Here is a 19,109-nt window from a genome sequence, read left to right as displayed (position 1 = left end):
TGAAAACTGCCTGGAAACAAGTTTTAAGACATTTTTTGGTAAATTAAATTGGCAATGTTGCTGAATGGGGCTGTGTGTGCACTGTCTGGTAACGTTGCTTGAATGTGGACCTGAGCTGTGACTGTCTCTTTGCTGGATTAGGCTGTCTTTTTGTTGGATTGGAATGTCTCTTTGCTGGATTGGGATGTCTCTTTGCTTGATTGGACTGGCTCTTTACTAAATATTTGGTGCTGTCTCTTTGCTGGATTAGACTGTCTCTTTGCTGGATATTTGGGGGTGTCTCTTTGCTGGATTAGGCCATCTCCTTGCTGAATATTTGGGGCTGTCTCCTTGCTGGATTGGGCTGTCTTTTTTGCTGAATATATGAGGATATCTCTTTGCTGAATATACTGTATGGGGATATCTCTTTGCTGAATATTTGGGGATGTCTCTTTGCTGAATATTTTAACCTCTTCCTGCCCGCGTTATAGCCAAAAGACGGCTACAGACCGGGCCTAAATTGCATCTACGTACGTCCTCCCTTGCATGAGCTTCCTGCACAACCCCTGCAGGGCACGCGTGGCTCATTCTGTGATTAGCGAGTCCATGAATCTCGGTTGATCATAGATTGGAATAAGGGGCCGATCCCTGCCCCTTATCACGTGATCAGCTGTCAGCCAATCACAGCTGATCACATGATGTAAACAGAGCTGGTAATCGACCTCACGAAAAAAAAAGCTGATCACCAGCTTCTGTCAGAGGGACATTGGTCTTGAAAAGAGAGAGCCACTGCCGCCTCATCTGTGCCCACCAGTGCCACTACCAGTGCCACTTACCAGTGCAAATCAGTGCTGCCTATCAGTGCCTACCAGTGTTGCCAATCAGTGCCTCATCATCAGTACTGCCTATCAATGTCATCTACCAGTGCCTATCAGTGCCCATCAGTGCCACTCATCAGTATTCATCAGTGCCATCAGTGCCACCTATCAGTGCCATCTATTAGTGCCACCTATCAGTGCCCTTCAGTGCCCCCCATCGGTGCTACCCATCAGTACCACCTATCAATGCCACCAAATAATGCCACCCATCACTGCCTACCAGTGCCACCTTATCAGTGCCCCTCAGTGCCGCTTTATCAGTGCCCATCAGTGTAGCCCATCAGTGCCGCCTCATCAGCGCACACCAGTGAAGGAGAAAAATTACCTGTTTGCAAAATTTTATAACAAACTATGGAAAATTTTCTGTCTTTTTTTGTTTGTTTAGCAAAAAATTAAAACTTCAGTAGTGATTAAGTACCACCAAAAGAAAGCTCTATTTGTGTGAAAAAAAATTGTAAAAATTCCATTTGGGTACAGTGTTGCATGACCACGCAATTGTCATTCAAAGTGCAACATTGCTGAAAGGTGGTTTAATTACTGTACATATTCTCTGAGGAAAAAAGCCCTGGACCTTGGCAAGGGATCACTTACAAGCCTGAGTGCCGGAACCTGCCAGAGCAGAGGAGAGCGAGTAGGGTAAATATCATACCTTATTCATTATCCCCCACATTTAACCAGACCTTAACCCTTGTTGTGCAGGGGGCCTCACTGCAAAGGTAGTTTTTTGTTATTCATGGAGTTAGGCTTTAAGTAGGCTTAAAGAATCATTCCATCCCAAATAATAGGTTTCAGATTTTGGTATATTTTCTTGATTTTAATTAAAAACTGACTTGTTACAACTCTTAGCACCTATGGTAAAAACTCTGTCACCCTGGACATAGTGCCGCAGTTCCGACGGTGGGACGGACTCCGCCACTCCTCGCAGCTTAACATTGTTCCTGCGGGACCTGTCCTCCAGGTCCACAAGTTTGACTTTGAGCATCTCCATCTCTTCATCCCTGTCATTGTGGGCATCCACCAGCTCATTATGGGCAGTAGTGAATTTCGGCATCTTGTTCTCCACCTGATCCACCCGACTCCCCACTTCCCCAAGCTCTAATTTCATGCGGGACACACACTCCAGCAGAGCTCTCTGCATGGAGCTTTGGAAAGTGATCAGCATGTCTTTCATGACAGTATATTTTAGCGGTTGTCCTGTAGTAGGGAAGTCCTGAATATTATCATGAAATTCCAGGGTACTGTCTGAGAGGTTGAGGCCTGCTCTGTTCCCGGCATAAGTATGGGCCTCAGAGCACTTAGGAGCCGATTTCTGGGGGCTCTGGTGGGGAGTATGACTCATCGAGGAGCTGGGGCTACCATGCTGGGATCTGTAGTCCGCACCGCTGTCATCCCTCCGGACTTGGGAGCCCGGACTGGTGGAATCACGGCCCTGCGGAGGAGCCACGGCACCATTTTGGGATGCCGGTGTGCTGGTGGAGTAGAAAAACTACGTTAGTTTGCAGGGCCCGCCACCCGGTTTTCTCTTCCCCATGCTCCAGAAAGGTGTAGGGTGTAAAGGGCTGCCTCACCAGGTCGTGGATTGCGGTCCATCGTCGCTGATGCTGCGGATTGCAGGCGGATTGGCACGGAGCTCTCCTCTCAAGCGGCCATCTCCTTCAGCCGCCGGCCACGCCCCCCCAACTCTGTCACCCTGAAGTTTGACCTTCTTGCTTAGGTAGTAGTCTAACTTTATCTGTTGAATTATTCTATGATATAAAATTAACTAAAAATAAAATAAACAAAGAGCATAAAATCCAGGTGGTTGAGGCAGATTGGAGAACTTTGCAGAGATCTTGCCTCTAGGACCTCCAAGATATGTAATAAAATGGTGGTTGACTATTTGTTTCTGTTTCAGAGTGTGGGCTGGCTAGGTTTGAAAAAAAAATTCTGTATTTGGATCCTTCTGTATCATAAAATAAGTTCCCCCCTGCAGATATAATATAAGATTTGTGTCTTTCAGCTTTTTTATATTGTAAACAACACAGAGTAAGATAATGTTCACATGGCTATATGAATGGGCACCGCTTTCACGTTGTTTTTGTAAAAAAAAAAAAAAAAATTAAAAATTACAGAGTGATAGAAAACATTGTGATATAGAGTTTCACTGTTCTCTACTGTATGTAAAGTGAATTAGATGCCTCCTCTACCACTAATACACAGACAATGCTATGCTAACCTACTCCTAAGTAAGTCTACAAAAAATGGGACACTTTCTTGCAATTTATTCTTTTTATTTTTTTTGTTTGTTACCACCACAGGCTTTATTGTATGGGTTTTCATTGTGCACTCAGTAAACATTTCACAGCATCACATTTTATATAATTTTATATACTTATAAAAGTGAAAGCGGCTTATTGCATTGATACTGATTTTACTGGAAATCTGCTTTGTTTACAATAGCAAATAACACTGTGGGACTATTAAAACAACCAAAATAACCATGGGAAATCATGAAGCGCTACCCCTACAAGGGCCACTGAATTTAACTGGTTCTTTCCCAAACAGTCCCGAGGCTGCCATTCACCAAGAAACAGACCATGCACTCTGGCTCCGGTAAACAGTCTAGTTTGCATTTTTAAGAATTTCTGTAACAAGAGAGGGATTAAGGCAGTCTATTCCCTTACAGCTGAGGACCATGAGGGGCAAAACACCCTGGCATCTGGTTACCTTGTTCTAATGTATACTTGCTGGTACCCAGTGCTATCTTCAGGACACTACGCAGTCACGGAGATCACTTTTTGGGTCTCTACTCACAAGTCCCCAGGATAGCTGCCTTTTTCCAGCTTCCCCTGAACACTACTTAGTGGGAGAAATAATTATTTTCCAGACCAGATCCCTTCAAGAAAGCTTGCAGTCAGATCCAGGCTGCTTCTAGGTCCCAGCACTACAACTACTGAAACCTTGCAGAACACCAAAAGCCCCCTGAGGCTGGTAACTCTCCTTGCTGGAGAAGATAGGGAAGGACAATCTCTCCACGGCTTCAGACTATTTATCAGCTTCCCCAGCTGCCACCTGAGCACACCTCCCCTGGGATTGTCTAGGCCCTGATCAATATTCAGACTGGTTATTTAAATTCTCCATCCCTAAGCTCTAGAAGCGTCTTTTTGAGGCAAGATGAAGCAATCAAACTCCCAGCCCCTGAAACCATGAACATACCAGACCAAGCAATTACTGCTCCCTTGATTGCAGAAGGAGCCAAAAATTAATTTACCTAGCGACCTATTTAGAAGGGTGCTGCATCTGATTATAACAATAATGGCAGAGACTAAGGGTGGCACCTAAGTACAATATTTAGATGGTTTGTATTTTATTTTAGTGTCATTTGGCTATTAGGGGACATCTGTGGATAAATTCAGTGTCAGAACAAAAGAGAAAGTGGATGCAAAGGCTACTAGAGCTAGCTATACACTGATTCCCAATGAACTCGTCAAATTTTGATCCATGGGTGGCCCTATTGGCACCACTCCACCAAACATCCTTTGATTAATAATCAAAGGATCCGGGTAGGAAATTATCAGCCGATGCAGGCTCTGATTGGGTATTCTAAGAGGATACAATAGCCACAGCAGAAGAGAGGTCCATCCATGCTAAAGGATAAAGGAATCCTTGTGATTTCTTTCATTTAGTCAACAGACTGAATAAAATAGATCAATGGGTGAATGACCAGTTTAAGAGTTACAATGCTCCTTGTAGCTCAAAGCAGATGATTTTGCTGCAAACCGTGAATTGAACTGTTCAATGCTCCAAGATTTGCATATAAAAGTCAGCATGTTGCCTCTAAATACCACAATCTAGATTTCATTTTCTTTTTAGGGCTCATTCAGTGCATATTCAGTACTGTGTGGTGCATTACAGTTCATTCAGAAAGCATATTCACTTGTCCAGCGAATTCAGCATGTTCTTGCTGCAATCCATTGCTCTGCTTCCACAGGCTGGGTCCCACACTGCTATCTTCTTTCCTACGTCATTACGGGCTGGCTATCATTTTTGGGTTCTTACAGACATTCCCCAATAACACACCACTAGGTAGCTCTCCAGCCTCCTGGGATATGTTACGGGGATATCCCAGGAGACTGCAAGCTCAGGATACGTTATTCTCACCTAGGTGAAAATGAAGGCAGGCCAGGGTACCAAAAAGTTTACAATTTTTTTTTTCTTTTAATAATGTGAGAAGGAGGGGTTTGCAGGGAGGAAAATCCACTTTGGAAGTGGAGGTCTGATTTAAGCTAATAGCGACTAAGGAGTTTGATAAAGAGTAGATTCCAAGGCTAACTTTAAAGCCCCGTACACACGATCAGATTATCGAACGATCTGTCGTCCGTTTTTTGTGGCATGCTAGTCTGATGTGGAAAGTGAAGAGGTTATTTTCATGCAAATTTTCCCGTACGACAGAATTCTACTTCAGAAGTGATGTCATGTGTTGGATTGCTTTGTATGTGTTCTTTCTCTCTGAGCATGCCTAGTCTTGCTCTTAAGATTTTTTTCCGTCGAAATCTGTACTAATGAGACGAAAATCAGACATTGTATTAAGGACAACAAAAAATTTATAGCCTGCACATCAGGATTTTGTCAGCCGAAAAGTCGGAGTTGGCTGTCGAAAGCACCATACTAACAATCCGAAAATCGGCAGATCGGATCGGTCGTCTGGAGAAATTTCCCTTCAGATTTTCTTATCGTGTGTACGGGCCTTTAGAATCTGTGTTGTTTACAACATGCACATCACAAGTCACAGCACAGAAAAACATTAGCTAATAATTAACAATATGCATGCCAAAGCATGGTTTATGACATAAGTTTGCTTCTGATTGTTCCAAAAGACAAAAAAGTCTCTTGTCTAGTAAACATTAAATTAAATGCCAGAAATTAGGAGACCCTTGGTGATGACCATAGTGCACAATGCAACTACATACTGGAAGTAAGCACAGACTACAACATATCTAATTCTCTTGAATCACAGTGGGGGCTAAATAATGTTCCAATTATATAGCAATGGCAAACCTTCCCATTGTACCACATTTCTATAGCCAATGACTTGTTTTGAAAACAAGATTTTGATCGTTGACCATCAACAAATCTCTCTTTTTATCATCTGATTTTGCAAAGTTATAGTAACATTCGGAATAGAGACACAAAATACATAAACAAGTATTTATACCCTATGTTAGTAAACTCTTTCATAAAATGCATAGTAACTATGCAATGTTACTTGAAGGAACTTCCCGCAATAGTAGCAATGTCACGTTTGCTGGTTCTATAAATATCTCCTCACTATAGCTTGCATAGTCCTGGCACTGACAGCTAGAGATAAAGTAAGGTGTGTACACATGTCAAAGTGCTTCCACCAACCTTGAACCCACTCTCTAAATAAATGCAGGATAGCCAAGACAAATCATACCAATGCAAACAGAAATAGTGCAGTGTCTGCTTACCAGGCCCCACTGCTTCCTCTGATCACTGCTGTTTGTGTAGTACTGAGCATGGCAAAGGAATGTCTTGACAGGATTTAGGTGTGTGGCTGTGTATATTTCCAAGTGGAGCCTGTACTGTTTTGTGAGCTGGGAGTATGCAACGCTCAACCCCTCCCTCCCACACTAGGGAAGGAATGTCTCAGTAGTTCCTTATCACGTTGTACCAGGGACCTGAATGCTTCCCAGATCCCCATTCTCTCTGACCATATCCCCCATAATGTCATTTTTACAATCCATTTGGTTAATGTGCATGACAATGTACTTTTGTAATTAGTCTTCTGTTTACACAGCTAAAAGTTCATTGAGGCATTTAGTAAAGTCTTTTTACATTAATTAATTGATGTGGGCAAGGCCAAAATAGTCATTTTGAAATTATCCTGTCTTTTTTTTCATAGCCATTTGTTTTTTTTTTTTATCTAGCCCTTGGGCCCCTGGGAACTTATTCTGGGCCATGAGAGTTATGGGGTCTTACTGATGGGAAGCTTGATGGACACTGGAGAAAGCCAAACACAGCATGCGTTCTTAAACCCATATACTATTAAAACAAATGTAGAAGTATAAACCACATACTTGATTCATTGCTGTTTTGTTTAATCCTTGATGCCCTGATTTATAAAAAAAAAAGAACAAGCAGATCCTTCTAACAACAAATTCATCTTTAGAATGTCTGTATTAGGTTGTCCTGGAGCAATCTTCCACAGCTGTACATGAAAGCCGACACAGACACTTATAACCCACCAGTTCCCAGATTGACAGCTTGTTTTGCTCCTACAAACATGTGTGATGTGCACAGCATTTACTCCCCATCCAGAATTTCAGGAAATCAGAGAGAGTTATGCAGCAGGGGTCCTCACTTAAAGGCAAAAAAAAGTTTGGGAGCAAAATAAGATACATTTATTTGAAAGTGCAGCTATTAAAATGGCTAATGTATGTAAAGCGTTGCAAATAATTGATGGCGCTATATAAATACCTAAAATAAATAAATAATTAAAAGTCATCTAGAGGGAAAAAGAAAAATAGTTCAGGGTTCAAAACTACTTTAAGTTCTTCATTCAGTATCCATCAAAGTCTCCTGGTAGGCATTAGAAGGTACAATGTTCATATACGTACAATTATAATAATTTAGCACTTGCCAATAAAACATATAAACATAATGTGCTCAAAAAAGTATATATAAAAAACATACAAATTCTTTCAAAAGTTCTCATATAAAGTGCTCAAGTGCTCCAAACTCCATTAATAAGGTGCTCAAGTGCTTCATGTAAACATGCTGTGAAGTGTGCCACACTCCCCTCTCGTATCCCCACTCACCAGAGAGAATGGACCCACAGCTTTTCAGTCTGGGGGGTCAACCAAACTTGTATCTGGTGTTGTGGATAGCAGGACTCTTGGCGTTAAGATTGGGTCTCACCAATAATACTCTTGAGTTGGTTTTAACATCCTCCAGGCTTCCTGGCTTTGGGAATGAGGTCATAAAGTCTCCAAGCTGTTCTGATCCTCCAAGTCCGGCAGATATCTTAATATTCTTAAGTTGACAGCTGAAGAACATTGATACTTGTATTTTCAATCCAGTTTATGAGAGTTGCTGTAGCACCTCATTCCCAAAGCCAAGAAGCCTGGAGGATATTAACCACTTCTATACAGAGCAGTTACAACCCCTTCCAGACCAATTTTCAGCTTTCAGCGCTCTCACATTTTGAATGATAATTACTCAGTCATGCAATGCTGTACCCAATCAAATTTTTCATAATTTTTTTCACACAAATAGAGCTTTATTTTGGTAGTATTTAATCACCACTGGGTTTTTTATTTTTTGCGATATAAGGGAAAAAAGAGCCAAAATTTTGAAAAAAAAAAAACATTTTGTTTTAGTTTCTATTATAAAATTTTGCAAATAAGTAATTTTTTTTTCATAAATTTGAGCTAAAATTTATACTACTACATATCTTTGGTAAAAATAACCCAAACTAGTGGTTATTATTTAGTCTGTGTGAAAGTTATAGAGGCTACAAGCTATGGTGCCAATCATTGAAAATTGATCACACCTAATGTACCGACGACCTATCTCATTTCTTGAGGCCCTGTAATGCCAGGACAGTACAAATGCCCCCCAAATTACCCCTTTTTGGAAAGTAGACATTCCAGGGAATTTAGTAAGAGGCATGGTGAGTTTTTTGAAGTTGTAATTTTTTCCCACAATTCTTGGGAAAATGAAGAAATATTTTTTTTTTCTTTTTACACAAAATTGTCATAATAACAAGTTATTTCTCACACACAGTATATGCATACTTGCAATTACACCCCAAAATACATTCTGCTACTCCTCCTGAGTATGGCAATACCACATGTGTGAGACTTTTACACAGCCTGGCCACACACAGAGGCCCAACATTTAAGGAGCACCGTCAGGTGTTCTAAGAGCATAAATTACACATATAATTTCCTAATGACCTATCCCACTTTTGAAGGCCCTGGAGCACCAGGACAATGGAATTACCCACAAAATGACCCCATTTTGGAAAGCAAACACCCCAACCTATATTCTATGAGGCATAATGAGTCTTTTGAACATGTCAATTTTTTCCACAAGTTTTTGGAAAATGGGGAAAGAAAATGAAAACATATTTTTTTTTACACAAATTTGTCAATTTATAAGATATTTCTAACACATAGCATGTGCATAGCAAAAATGACACCCCGAAATACATTCTACTACTCCTCCTGAGTATGGCGATACCACATGTGTGGGACTGTCACAGCATAGCCACATATAGAGGCCCAACATGCAAGGAGCACCGTCAGGTGTTCTAGGAGCATAAATTACACATATAATTTCATTACAACCTATCACACTTTTGAAGGACCTGGAACACCAGGACAATGGAAACCCCCACAAAATGACCCAATTTTGGAAATCAAACACCACAACACAAAATCTAGGAGGCATGGGCTGCAGATAGGTACTCAGGTACTCTGATGGGCTGCAGACATGTACTCAGGTACACTGATCGGCTTCAGAAAGGTACTCGGGTACTCTGATGAGCTTCAGAGAGGTACTTGGGTATTCTGATGGGCTAGAGACAGGTACTAGGGTAATCTGATGGGCTGCAGATAGGTACTCAGGCACTCTGGGCTGGAGACAGGTACTTGGGTACTCTGGGCTGGAGACAGGTACTTGGGTACTCTGGGCTGGAGACAGGTAATCAGATACTCTGATGGGCTACAGAGAGGTACTCGGGTACTATGATGGGCTGCAGAGAGTAATTTAGGTACTCTGATAGGCTGGAGACAGGTACTCAGATACTCTATTGAGCTGCAGATAGGAACTCAGAAAGCCTGATGGGCTGGGGACAGGTACTCAGGTATTCTGATGGGCTGCAGATAGGTACTCTGAAGGGCTGGAGAAAGGTACTCGGGTACTCTGATGACAGGTACTCGGGTACTCTGATGGGCTGTTGACAGGTACTTGGGTACTCTGATAACATATACTTTGGTACTCTGATGGGCTGGTGACAGGTACTTGGGTAAGCTGATGACATGTTCTCGGGTACTCTGATGGGTTGCAGAGAGGTACTCGGGTACTCTGGGCTGGAGACAGGTACTCGGGTACTCTGTATGGGATACCGAGAGGTACTCAGGTACTCTGATGGGCTGGTGACAGGTACTCGGGTACTCTGATGACAGGAACTCAGGTATTCTGATGACAGTACTCGGGTACTCTAATGACAGGTACTCAAAGTACCTGAGTATCTGTAATCAGAGTACCCGAGTACCTGTCATCAGAGAACCCGGGTACCTGTCACCAGCCCATCAGAGTACCCGAGTACCTGTCATCAGAGTACCCAAGTATCTGTCATCAGAGTACTCAAATACCCATCACCAGCCCATCAGAGTACCCGAATACCTGTAACCAGCCTATCAGAGTACCCAAGTACCTGTCACCAGCCCATCAGAGTACCCGAGTACCTGTCATCAGAGCACCTGATGGGCTGGTGACAGGTACTCTGGTACTCTGATGGGCTGGTGACAGTTACTTTGATGGGCTAGTGACAGGTACTTTGATGGGCTAGTGACAGGTCCTCTGTATTGGGGGGGGGGAGGCAATCAGTGTGTTTTAGGGTGAACTATAATCGGTAACTAGCTGTTACCGCAATCTCCTCCTCACACAGGATCAGTGTGTGAGGAGGAGAGCACGGTAACAGCTAGTTAACGTTGTCTCTGTTGACATTCTGTGACCTACAGTGAATGGACACAACCGGTCACGTGGTGAAGAGCCAATTTCATTGGCTCTTTACCCTGATCAGGGATGGACTGTATCAGAGTGACATGCTCCATCTCCGATCGCCGCTCTGCGCGCCCCTGGGGGCGCGTGCGAGTGGCGTGCACGAGGGAAGTGCATGTGGCCGGCTGTGATTGAACACAGCCGGTCACATGGTAAAGAGCCATTTTTTTAATGGCTCTTTACACCGATCGGGGATTGGCTGTGTCCCGACGGACATGCCGCATCCCCGATCGCCGTGCTGCGCGCCCCCGGGGGGGGCGGGAGAGCAGCGAATCCGGGGCGGACGTCATATGACGTTCGCCCGGAACGACGAAGTGTTCCTGCCAGCGTCATTTTACAATGGCCCGGTAAGGAACTGGTTAAAACTGCCCCAAGAGTATTATTGGTGAGACCTAATCTTAACGCCAAGAGGCCTGATATCCACAACACCAGATACAAGTTTGGTTGACCCCCAGACTGAAAAGCTGTGGGTCCATTCTCTCTGGTGAGTGGGAATATGAGAGGGGAGTGTGGCACACTTCACAGCGAGTTTACATGAAGCACTTCAGCACCTCATTAATGGATGGAGTATGGAGCACTTGAGCACTTTATATAAGAACTTTTGAAAGTCTTTGTATATGTTTTTTTTATATACTTTTTTGAGCACATTATGTTTATATGTTTTATTGACAAGCGCTAAATTATTATAATTGTATTTTTTTGAGGTGTAATAGCAGTGGATGGACAGCAGCTGCCGATATTTTGGAATCACACATACATGCCTTCAATAAAAAGCTAACCTGCCCTAAAACTATTGGCAAATATTCTAGGTAAGGGCAGGCACTATGACTTTGAACTGTGGCAAGTGCATGGTTGCTGGTGGCCCTCAGAATCCCCTTGTCCTCGGCTGGCATGCATTGACCACTTTATTTGAAAAATTAGCTGTCAGAGAAACCATTGTTTCGAGTGTCTAAACACAATTCGCATGTGTACTTATTGATCTTGCAGTCTTTTTGAAGGAGAAAATGGTCAGTAGTATTTATGGAACAATTTTGTTTACAAAATATGATTTACAAGCCTTTCTTATCTCTATGGATGGCTTAATTGAGCCTGCCCATTCAAGTAAAAGCAACGGGGTCTGCTTAAAGTCCACCCAACTACCTTATGCTCATTATTTTAGCACTCCTACTCTTGCTTCCATAGCTACCCCCCAAAATACCCAGTGCTTCTGGGGATGGGGAGCATGTGACTTCCTTGCATGAGGCAGAACTGTAGCCTATGGCTAGACCCAAGTGCTGTTACATGGAGGGGGTGACATCACTGCTCCCTTTTAAGTTCCAACTCCAGCCTACAGTGGGTTTATTGTGGTGGCCATGGCTGAGGCTTTAAACTAAAGTAGAAACTTTAGACAAAATGAGAGAGTATCTTTAAAGCAAACTCCTAGCATGTAAAAACAATTATAAGAGTAATGTACTCTTTTAAACTGTTACTAAACCCAGGATCCTGCATTCACTTTATCTGGTCTCACACAGAACACTGAAATGCAATTGTTTTAGTAAATACAAACTGCTAAATACCTTTTCTTATCAGCAGAATATAGCAGCCTTGCGACTTCTATCAGTATCTGGTTAAAGCTTGTAAATGAGATTTCACTCTATTATGACTGTCCTATGAGGCTGCATGACCCCTGACTGACACTCTGTCTGGACAGTGTTGATTGGCCCTGTGCTGATGACATGAACCCCCCCCCCCCCCCCCAAAAAAAAAGCAAAAAAAAAAAAAACTCTCTAGCAATACACACCAAACTGAGCATGTGCAGAGTGACTCCAAAGGCCCTGTCTTATCAGGAGATGGATTAGGGACTGTGGAAGAAAGGAAGGATCAGAGAAGACAGGCTGAAACAGCCCTTTTACACAATGTGGAGGATTAACCCCTTAGGTTCCACAGTGAATATAACAAGCATTCTTTACTGCATATGCAGACTGATTTTACTGTTGTGGGTTTAGTAACACTTCAAGTACCTGCATTTTTTTGTTATCAACCATCTGTAATACCATGTACTTTAGCACTCAGACTGAGGGAAGTAAAGAATCAACCCTTGGAGCTATTCCAGCTCCACTGAAGTGCACATGTGCTAGAAATGAAAAAGGGTGAGGAAAGGCAGATTATCACGTTTAAAACAATTAATCTTCGGTGTGAGTGAGGGTGACAACCTTTTATTAGCTAATTACAGTTTTATTAGTTTAGGTTACAAGCTAGAGTTATGATAAGGATTTGTAAAACATCATCGCTTTGGTAAAGTATGTGCGATATTTACAACACAAATGATATTGTTGACACCAGTGGCGGCCTGTGCATAGGGGGCGCCAGGGCGCCGCGCCCCCCCCCCCCTAAAAAAAGAAAAGAAAAAAAAATTAAAAAAAAAAAAATTACAAAAAATCGATAAAGTTTTCAAAAAAAAAAAAATTGTGTTCGCCGGCCTATGTGGAGGCTGTGGGGGGGGTGGGGTTTACGACCCAGAAGAGGCGCCGATTGGCTGCCTTCTGGGGCGTAACCTGGGCGCAGGGTACAGCGCTAGGAAACCCCCACTTTCGGAATGTCCTGGCTGTGATTGGTCCAGTCTCCAGCCTGGACCAATCATCATCCAGGACATCCGATGCTGACCCGTGACCCCGCTGACGTCGCGTACGTCAGTCACGAGTCAGTGCGGTGGACGGATGGGCACAGCAGAGCGGAGCGGACTCAGAGTCAGCGGAGACTCGGAGAGCAGACCGGACACCGGAATCGGCTTCAGAGAGACGGACGACCCGACCAGGCCGTCACCTCACCAGGCCGCAGCCGCGCAGCGTCTCCAGAGGAGTGGAGGTCATCTGGACTGGAAGAGAAGACTCGATCACCACCGGTAAGTGAGCTGTGGCGCTCTGCAATCATTGGGGTACAATGCTGGCACTCTGCAATAATTGGGGTACAATGCTGGCACTCTGCAATCATTGGGGGACAATGCTGTGGCACTCTGCAATCATTGGGGGACAAAGCTGTGGCACTCTGCAATCATTGGGGGACAAAGCTGTGGCACTCTGCAATAATTGGGGGACAATGCTGTGGCACTCTGCAATCATTGGGGTACAATGCTGTGGCACTCTGCAATCATTGGGGGACAATGCTGTGGCGCTCTGCAATAATTGGGGTACAATGCTGTGGCACTCTGCAATCATTGGGGGACAATGCTGTGGCGCTCTGCAATCATTGGGGGACAATGCTGTGGCGCTCTGCAAAAATTGGGGTACAATGCTGTGGCGCTCTGCAATAATTGGGGGACAATGCTGTGGCGCTCTGCAATAATTGGGGGACAATGCTGTGGCACTCTGCAATCATTGGGGGACAATGTTGTGGCGCTCTGCAATCATTGGGGGACAATGCTGGCACTCTGCAATCATTGGGGGACAATGTTGTGGCGCTCTGCAATCATTGGGGGACAATGCTGTGGCGCTCTGCAATCATTGGGGGACAATGCTGTGGCGCTCTGCAATAATTGGGGTACAATGCTGTGGCACTCTGCAATCATTGGGGTACAATGCTGTGGCACTCTGCAATAATTGGGGGACAATGCTGTGGCACTCTGCAATCATTGGGGGACAATGCTGGCACTCTGCAATCATTGGGGGACAATGCTGTGGCACTCTGCAATCATTGGGGTACAATGCTGTGGCGCTCTGCAATAATTGGGGGACAATGCTGGCACTCTGCAATCATTGGGGGACAATGTTGTGGCGCTCTGCAATCATTGGGGGACAATGCTGTGGCGCTCTGCAATCATTGGGGGACAATGCTGGCACTCTGCAATCATTGGGGGACAAAGCTGTGGCGCTCTGCAATCATTGGGGTACAATGCTGTGGCGCTCTGCAATAATTGGGGGACAATGCTGTGGCGCTCTGCAATCATTGGGGGACAATGCTGTGGCGCTTTGCAATAACTGGGGGACAATGCTGTGGGCGCTCTGCAATAATTGGGGGACAATGTTGTGGCGCTCTGCAATCATTGGGGGACAATGCTGTGGCGCTCTGCAATCATTGGGGGACAATGCTGTGGCGCTCTGCAATCATTGGGGGACAATGCTGTGGCGCTCTGCAATCATTGGGGTACAATGCTGTGGCACTCTGCAATCATTGGGGTACAATGCTGTGGCACTCTGCAATCATTGGGGTACAATGCTGTGGCGCTCTGCAATAATTGGGGGACAATGCTGGCACTCTGCAATCATTGGGGGACAATGTTGTGGCGCTCTGCAATCATTGGGGGACAATGCTGTGGCGCTCTGCAATCATTGGGGGACAATGCTGTGGCGCTTTGCAATCATTGGGGGACAATTCTGGCACTCTGCAATCATTGGGGGACAAAGCTGTGGCGCTCTGCAATCATTGGGGTACAATGCTGTGGCGCTCTGCAATAATTGGGGGACAATGCTGTGGCGCTCTGCAATCATTGGGGGACAATGCTGTGGCGCTTTGCAATAACTGGGGGACAATGCTGTGGGCGCTCTGCAATAATTGGGGGACAATGTTGTGGCGCTCTGCAATCATTGGGGGACAATGCTGTGGCGCTCTGCAATCATTGGGGGACAATGCTGTGGCGCTCTGCAATCATTGGGGGACAATGCTGTGGCGCTCTGCAACCATTGGGGGACAATGCTGTGGCACTCTGCAATCATTGGGGGACAATGCTGTGGCGCTCTGCAACCATTGGGGGACAATGCTGTGGCACTCTGCAATCATTGGGGGACAATGCTGTGGCGCTCTGCAACCATTGGGGGACAATGCTGTGGCACTCTGCAATCATTGGGGGACAATGCTGTGGCACTCTGCAATCATTGGGGGACAATGCTGTGGCACTCTGCAATCATTGGGGGACAATGCTGTGGCGCTCTGCAACCATTGGGGGACAATGCTGTGGCACTCTGCAGTGATTGGGGTACAATACTGTGGCGCTCTGCAGTGATTGGGGACAATGCTGTGGCGCTCTGCATTGAAAGGGGCTCGCACGCTTAACTCTGCATTGATGGGGGCACGGAACAGTTGCATTGAAGGGGGCACGCACGCTGAACTCTGCATTGTGGGGGCACAGAACAGTGTTTATTACATTGAAGGGGGCACAGCACAGTGTTTATTGCATTGAAGGGGGCACAGCACGGTGTTCATTGCATTGAAGGGGGCACAGCACAGTTGCATTGAAGGGGGCACAGCACAGTTGCATTGAAGGGGGCACAGCACAGTTGCATTGAAGGGGGCATGCACGCTGAATTCTGCATTGTGGGGGCACAGCACAGTGTTCATTGCATTGAAGGGGGCACAGCACAGTGTTTATTGCATTGAAGGGGGCACAGCACAGTGTTTATTGCATTTAAGGGGGCACAGCACAGTTGCATTGAAGGGGGCATGCACGCTGAACTCTGCATTGTGGGGGCACAGCACAGTGTTTATTGCATTGAAGGGGGGCACAGCACAGTGTTTATTGCATTGAAGGGGGCATAGCACAGTGTTTATTGCATTGTGGGGGCACAGCACAGTGTTCATTGCATTGAAGGGGGCACAGCACAGTGTTTATTGCATTGAAGGGGGCACAGCACAGTGTTTATTGCATTGAAGGGGGCATAGCACAGTGTTCATTGCATTGAAGGGGGCACAGCACAGTGTTTATTGCATTGAAGGGGGCACAGCACAGTGTTTATTGCATTGAAGGGGGCACAGCACAGTGTTTATTGCATTGAAGGGGGCACAGCACAGTGTTTATTGCATTGAAGGGGGCACAGCACAGTGTTTATTGCATTGAAGGGGGCATGCACGCTGAACTCTGCATTGTTGGGGCACAGCACAGTGTTCATTGCATTGAAGGGGGCACAGAACAGTGTTTATTGCATTGAAGGGGGCACAGCACAGTGTTCATTGCATTGAAGGGGGCACAGCACAGTTGCATTGAAGGGGGCACAGCACATTGTTCATTGCATTGAAGGGGGCACAGCACAGTTGCATTGAAGGGGGCACACACGCTGAACTCTGCATTGTGGGGGCACAGCACAGTGTTTATTGCATTGAAGGGGGCACAGCACATTGTTCATTGCATTGAAGGGGGCACAGCACAGTTGCATTGAAGGGGGCACAGCACATTGTTCATTGCATTGAAGGGGGCACAGCACAGTTGCATTGAAGGGGGCATGCACGCTAACTCTGCATTGTGGGGGCACAGCACAGTGTTCATTGCATTGAAGGGGGCACAGCACAGTGTTTATTGCATTGAAGGGGGCACAGCACAGTGTTTATTGCATTGAAGGGGGCACAGCACAGTGTTTATTGCATTGAAGGGGGCATAGCACAGTGTTTATTGCATTGTGGGGGCACAGCACAGTTGCATTGAAGGGGGCATGCACGCTGAACTCTGCATTGTGGGGGCACAGCACAGTGTTTATTGCATTGAAGGGGGCACAGCACAGTGTTTATTGCATTGAAGGGGGCATAGCACAGTGTTTATTGCATTGTGGGGGCACAGCACAGTGTTTATTGCATTGAAGGGGGCACAGCACAGTGTTTATTGCATTGAAGGGGGCACAGCACAGTGTTTATTGCATTGAAGGGGGCACAGCACAGTGTTAATTGCATTGAAGGGGGCATATCACAGTGTTAATTGCATTGAAGGGGGGCACAGAACAGTGTTTATTGCATTGAAGGGGGCACAGCACAGTGTTTATTGCATTGAAGGGGGCACAGCACAGTGTTTATTGCATTGAAGGGGGCACAGCACAGTGTTTATTGCATTGAAGGGGGCACAGCACAGTGTTAATTGCATTGAAGGGGGCATATCACAGTGTTAATTGCATTGAAGGGGGCACAGAACAGTGTTTATTGCATTGAAGGGGGCACAGCACAGTGTTTATTGCATTGAAGGGGGCATGCACGCTGAACTCTGCATTGTTGGGGCACAGCACAGTGTTCATTGCATTGAAGGGGGCACAGAACAGTGTTTATTGCATTGAAGGGGGCACAGAACAGTGTTTATTGCATTGAAGGGGGCACAGCACAGTGTTTATTGCATTGAAGGGGGCACAGCACAGTGTTTATTGCATTGAAGGGGGCACAGCACATTGTTCATTGCATTGAAGGGGGCACAGCACAGTTGCATTGAAGGGGGCATGCACGCTAACTCTGCATTGTGGGGGCACAGCACAGTGTTCATTGCATTGAAGGGGGCACAGCACAGTGTTTATTGCATTGAAGGGGGCACAGCACAGTGTTTATTGCATTGAAGGGGGCACAGCACATTGTTCATTGCATTGAAGGGGGCACAGCACAGTTGTATTGAAGGGGGCATGCACGCTGAACTCTGCATTGGGGGGGCACAGCACAGTGTTTATTGCATTGAAGGGGGCACAGCACAGTGTTTATTGCACTGAAGGGGGCACAGCACAGTGTTTATTGCACTGAGGGGGGCACAGCACAGTGTTTATTGCATTGAAGGGGGCACAGCACATTGTTCATTACATTGAAGGGGGCACAGCACATTGTTCATTGCATTGAAGGGGGCACAGCACAGTTGTATTGAAGGGGGCATGCACGCTGAACTCTGCATTGGGGGGGCACAGCACAGTGTTTATTGCATTGAAGGGGGCATAGCACAGTGTTCATTGCATTGAAGGGGGCACAGCACAATGTTCATTGCATTGAAGGGGGCACAGCACAATGTTCATTGCATTGAAGGGGGCACGCACGCTGAACTCTGCATTGAAGGGGGCATGTACACTGGTCTCTGCATTGAAAGGGGGCATATACCATCTCCTGTACCATGACCCGTGACATGCCTATACCATATCTGTGCCATGCCTATACCATCTCCTGTACCATCACTTGTGCCATGCCTGTACCATCACCTATGCCATGCCTGTACCATGACTTCAAAGTCACGCAATTTTTTACTGCGTTTTTTGACGCGAAGCAATACCGATTACATTTTTCTTTTTGCGCCCCCCCAAAAATTTTGAGCACCAGCCGCCACTGGTTGACACAGTTTTATTAAGAAGTATTAGCAAACATTTAAAAGCAGTTTAAACAATTCAGAGGTTCAGTTATGTTGCCCGTCCAGGGGTCCATACTGACTGTCAGCACCTCAATTTACATTGTATTATTAGAACATAGTTAATAAAGTAGTAAATACGACAGAGCTTATGTTTAATGCTACATTAAAGTGACCATCGGACGATTTCAGGTTGTGTGAACCCAAAGTTTATAATGCCAAATAATTATCTACTCATAGTATGGAATGATAGGATCCCCGCCGAGTCTGTACTGGATAATGTGGTCAGATGGTGATCATTATTGGTTTGTCTGAGGCTATTTTCTAACCACAGTAATAGGACTCATTTATTTCAGTGCTAACCTATCGGTTTATCCAGGGGCCACATAAGAGAGGTGCCAACTTTCCAAGCCCCCCTGCTATTA

At 45.4% G+C, this 19,109-nt stretch overlaps 1 protein-coding gene across 1 annotated transcript in view; it reads right to left on the bottom strand.

The window, feature by feature from the left end:
• Nucleotides 1-6,433, bottom strand: part of SH3TC2 (SH3 domain and tetratricopeptide repeats 2) — a 181,785-nt gene extending 175,352 nt beyond the window's left edge. Inside the window, exon 1 of the mRNA XM_082254470.1 lies at nt 6,326-6,433. The gene's annotated coding sequence lies outside the window, so the exon portion shown is untranslated. The remainder of the gene's footprint in view (nt 1-6,325) is intronic.
• Between the last annotated feature and the right edge of the window lie 12,676 nt (nt 6,434-19,109).

The sequence above is a fragment of the Pelophylax lessonae genome (genome assembly GCF_965119305.1).
Source record: "Pelophylax lessonae genome assembly, chromosome: 4".
Lineage (NCBI taxonomy): Eukaryota > Metazoa > Chordata > Amphibia > Anura > Ranidae > Pelophylax > Pelophylax lessonae.
This window is presented reverse-complemented; position numbering and strand designations above follow the sequence as displayed.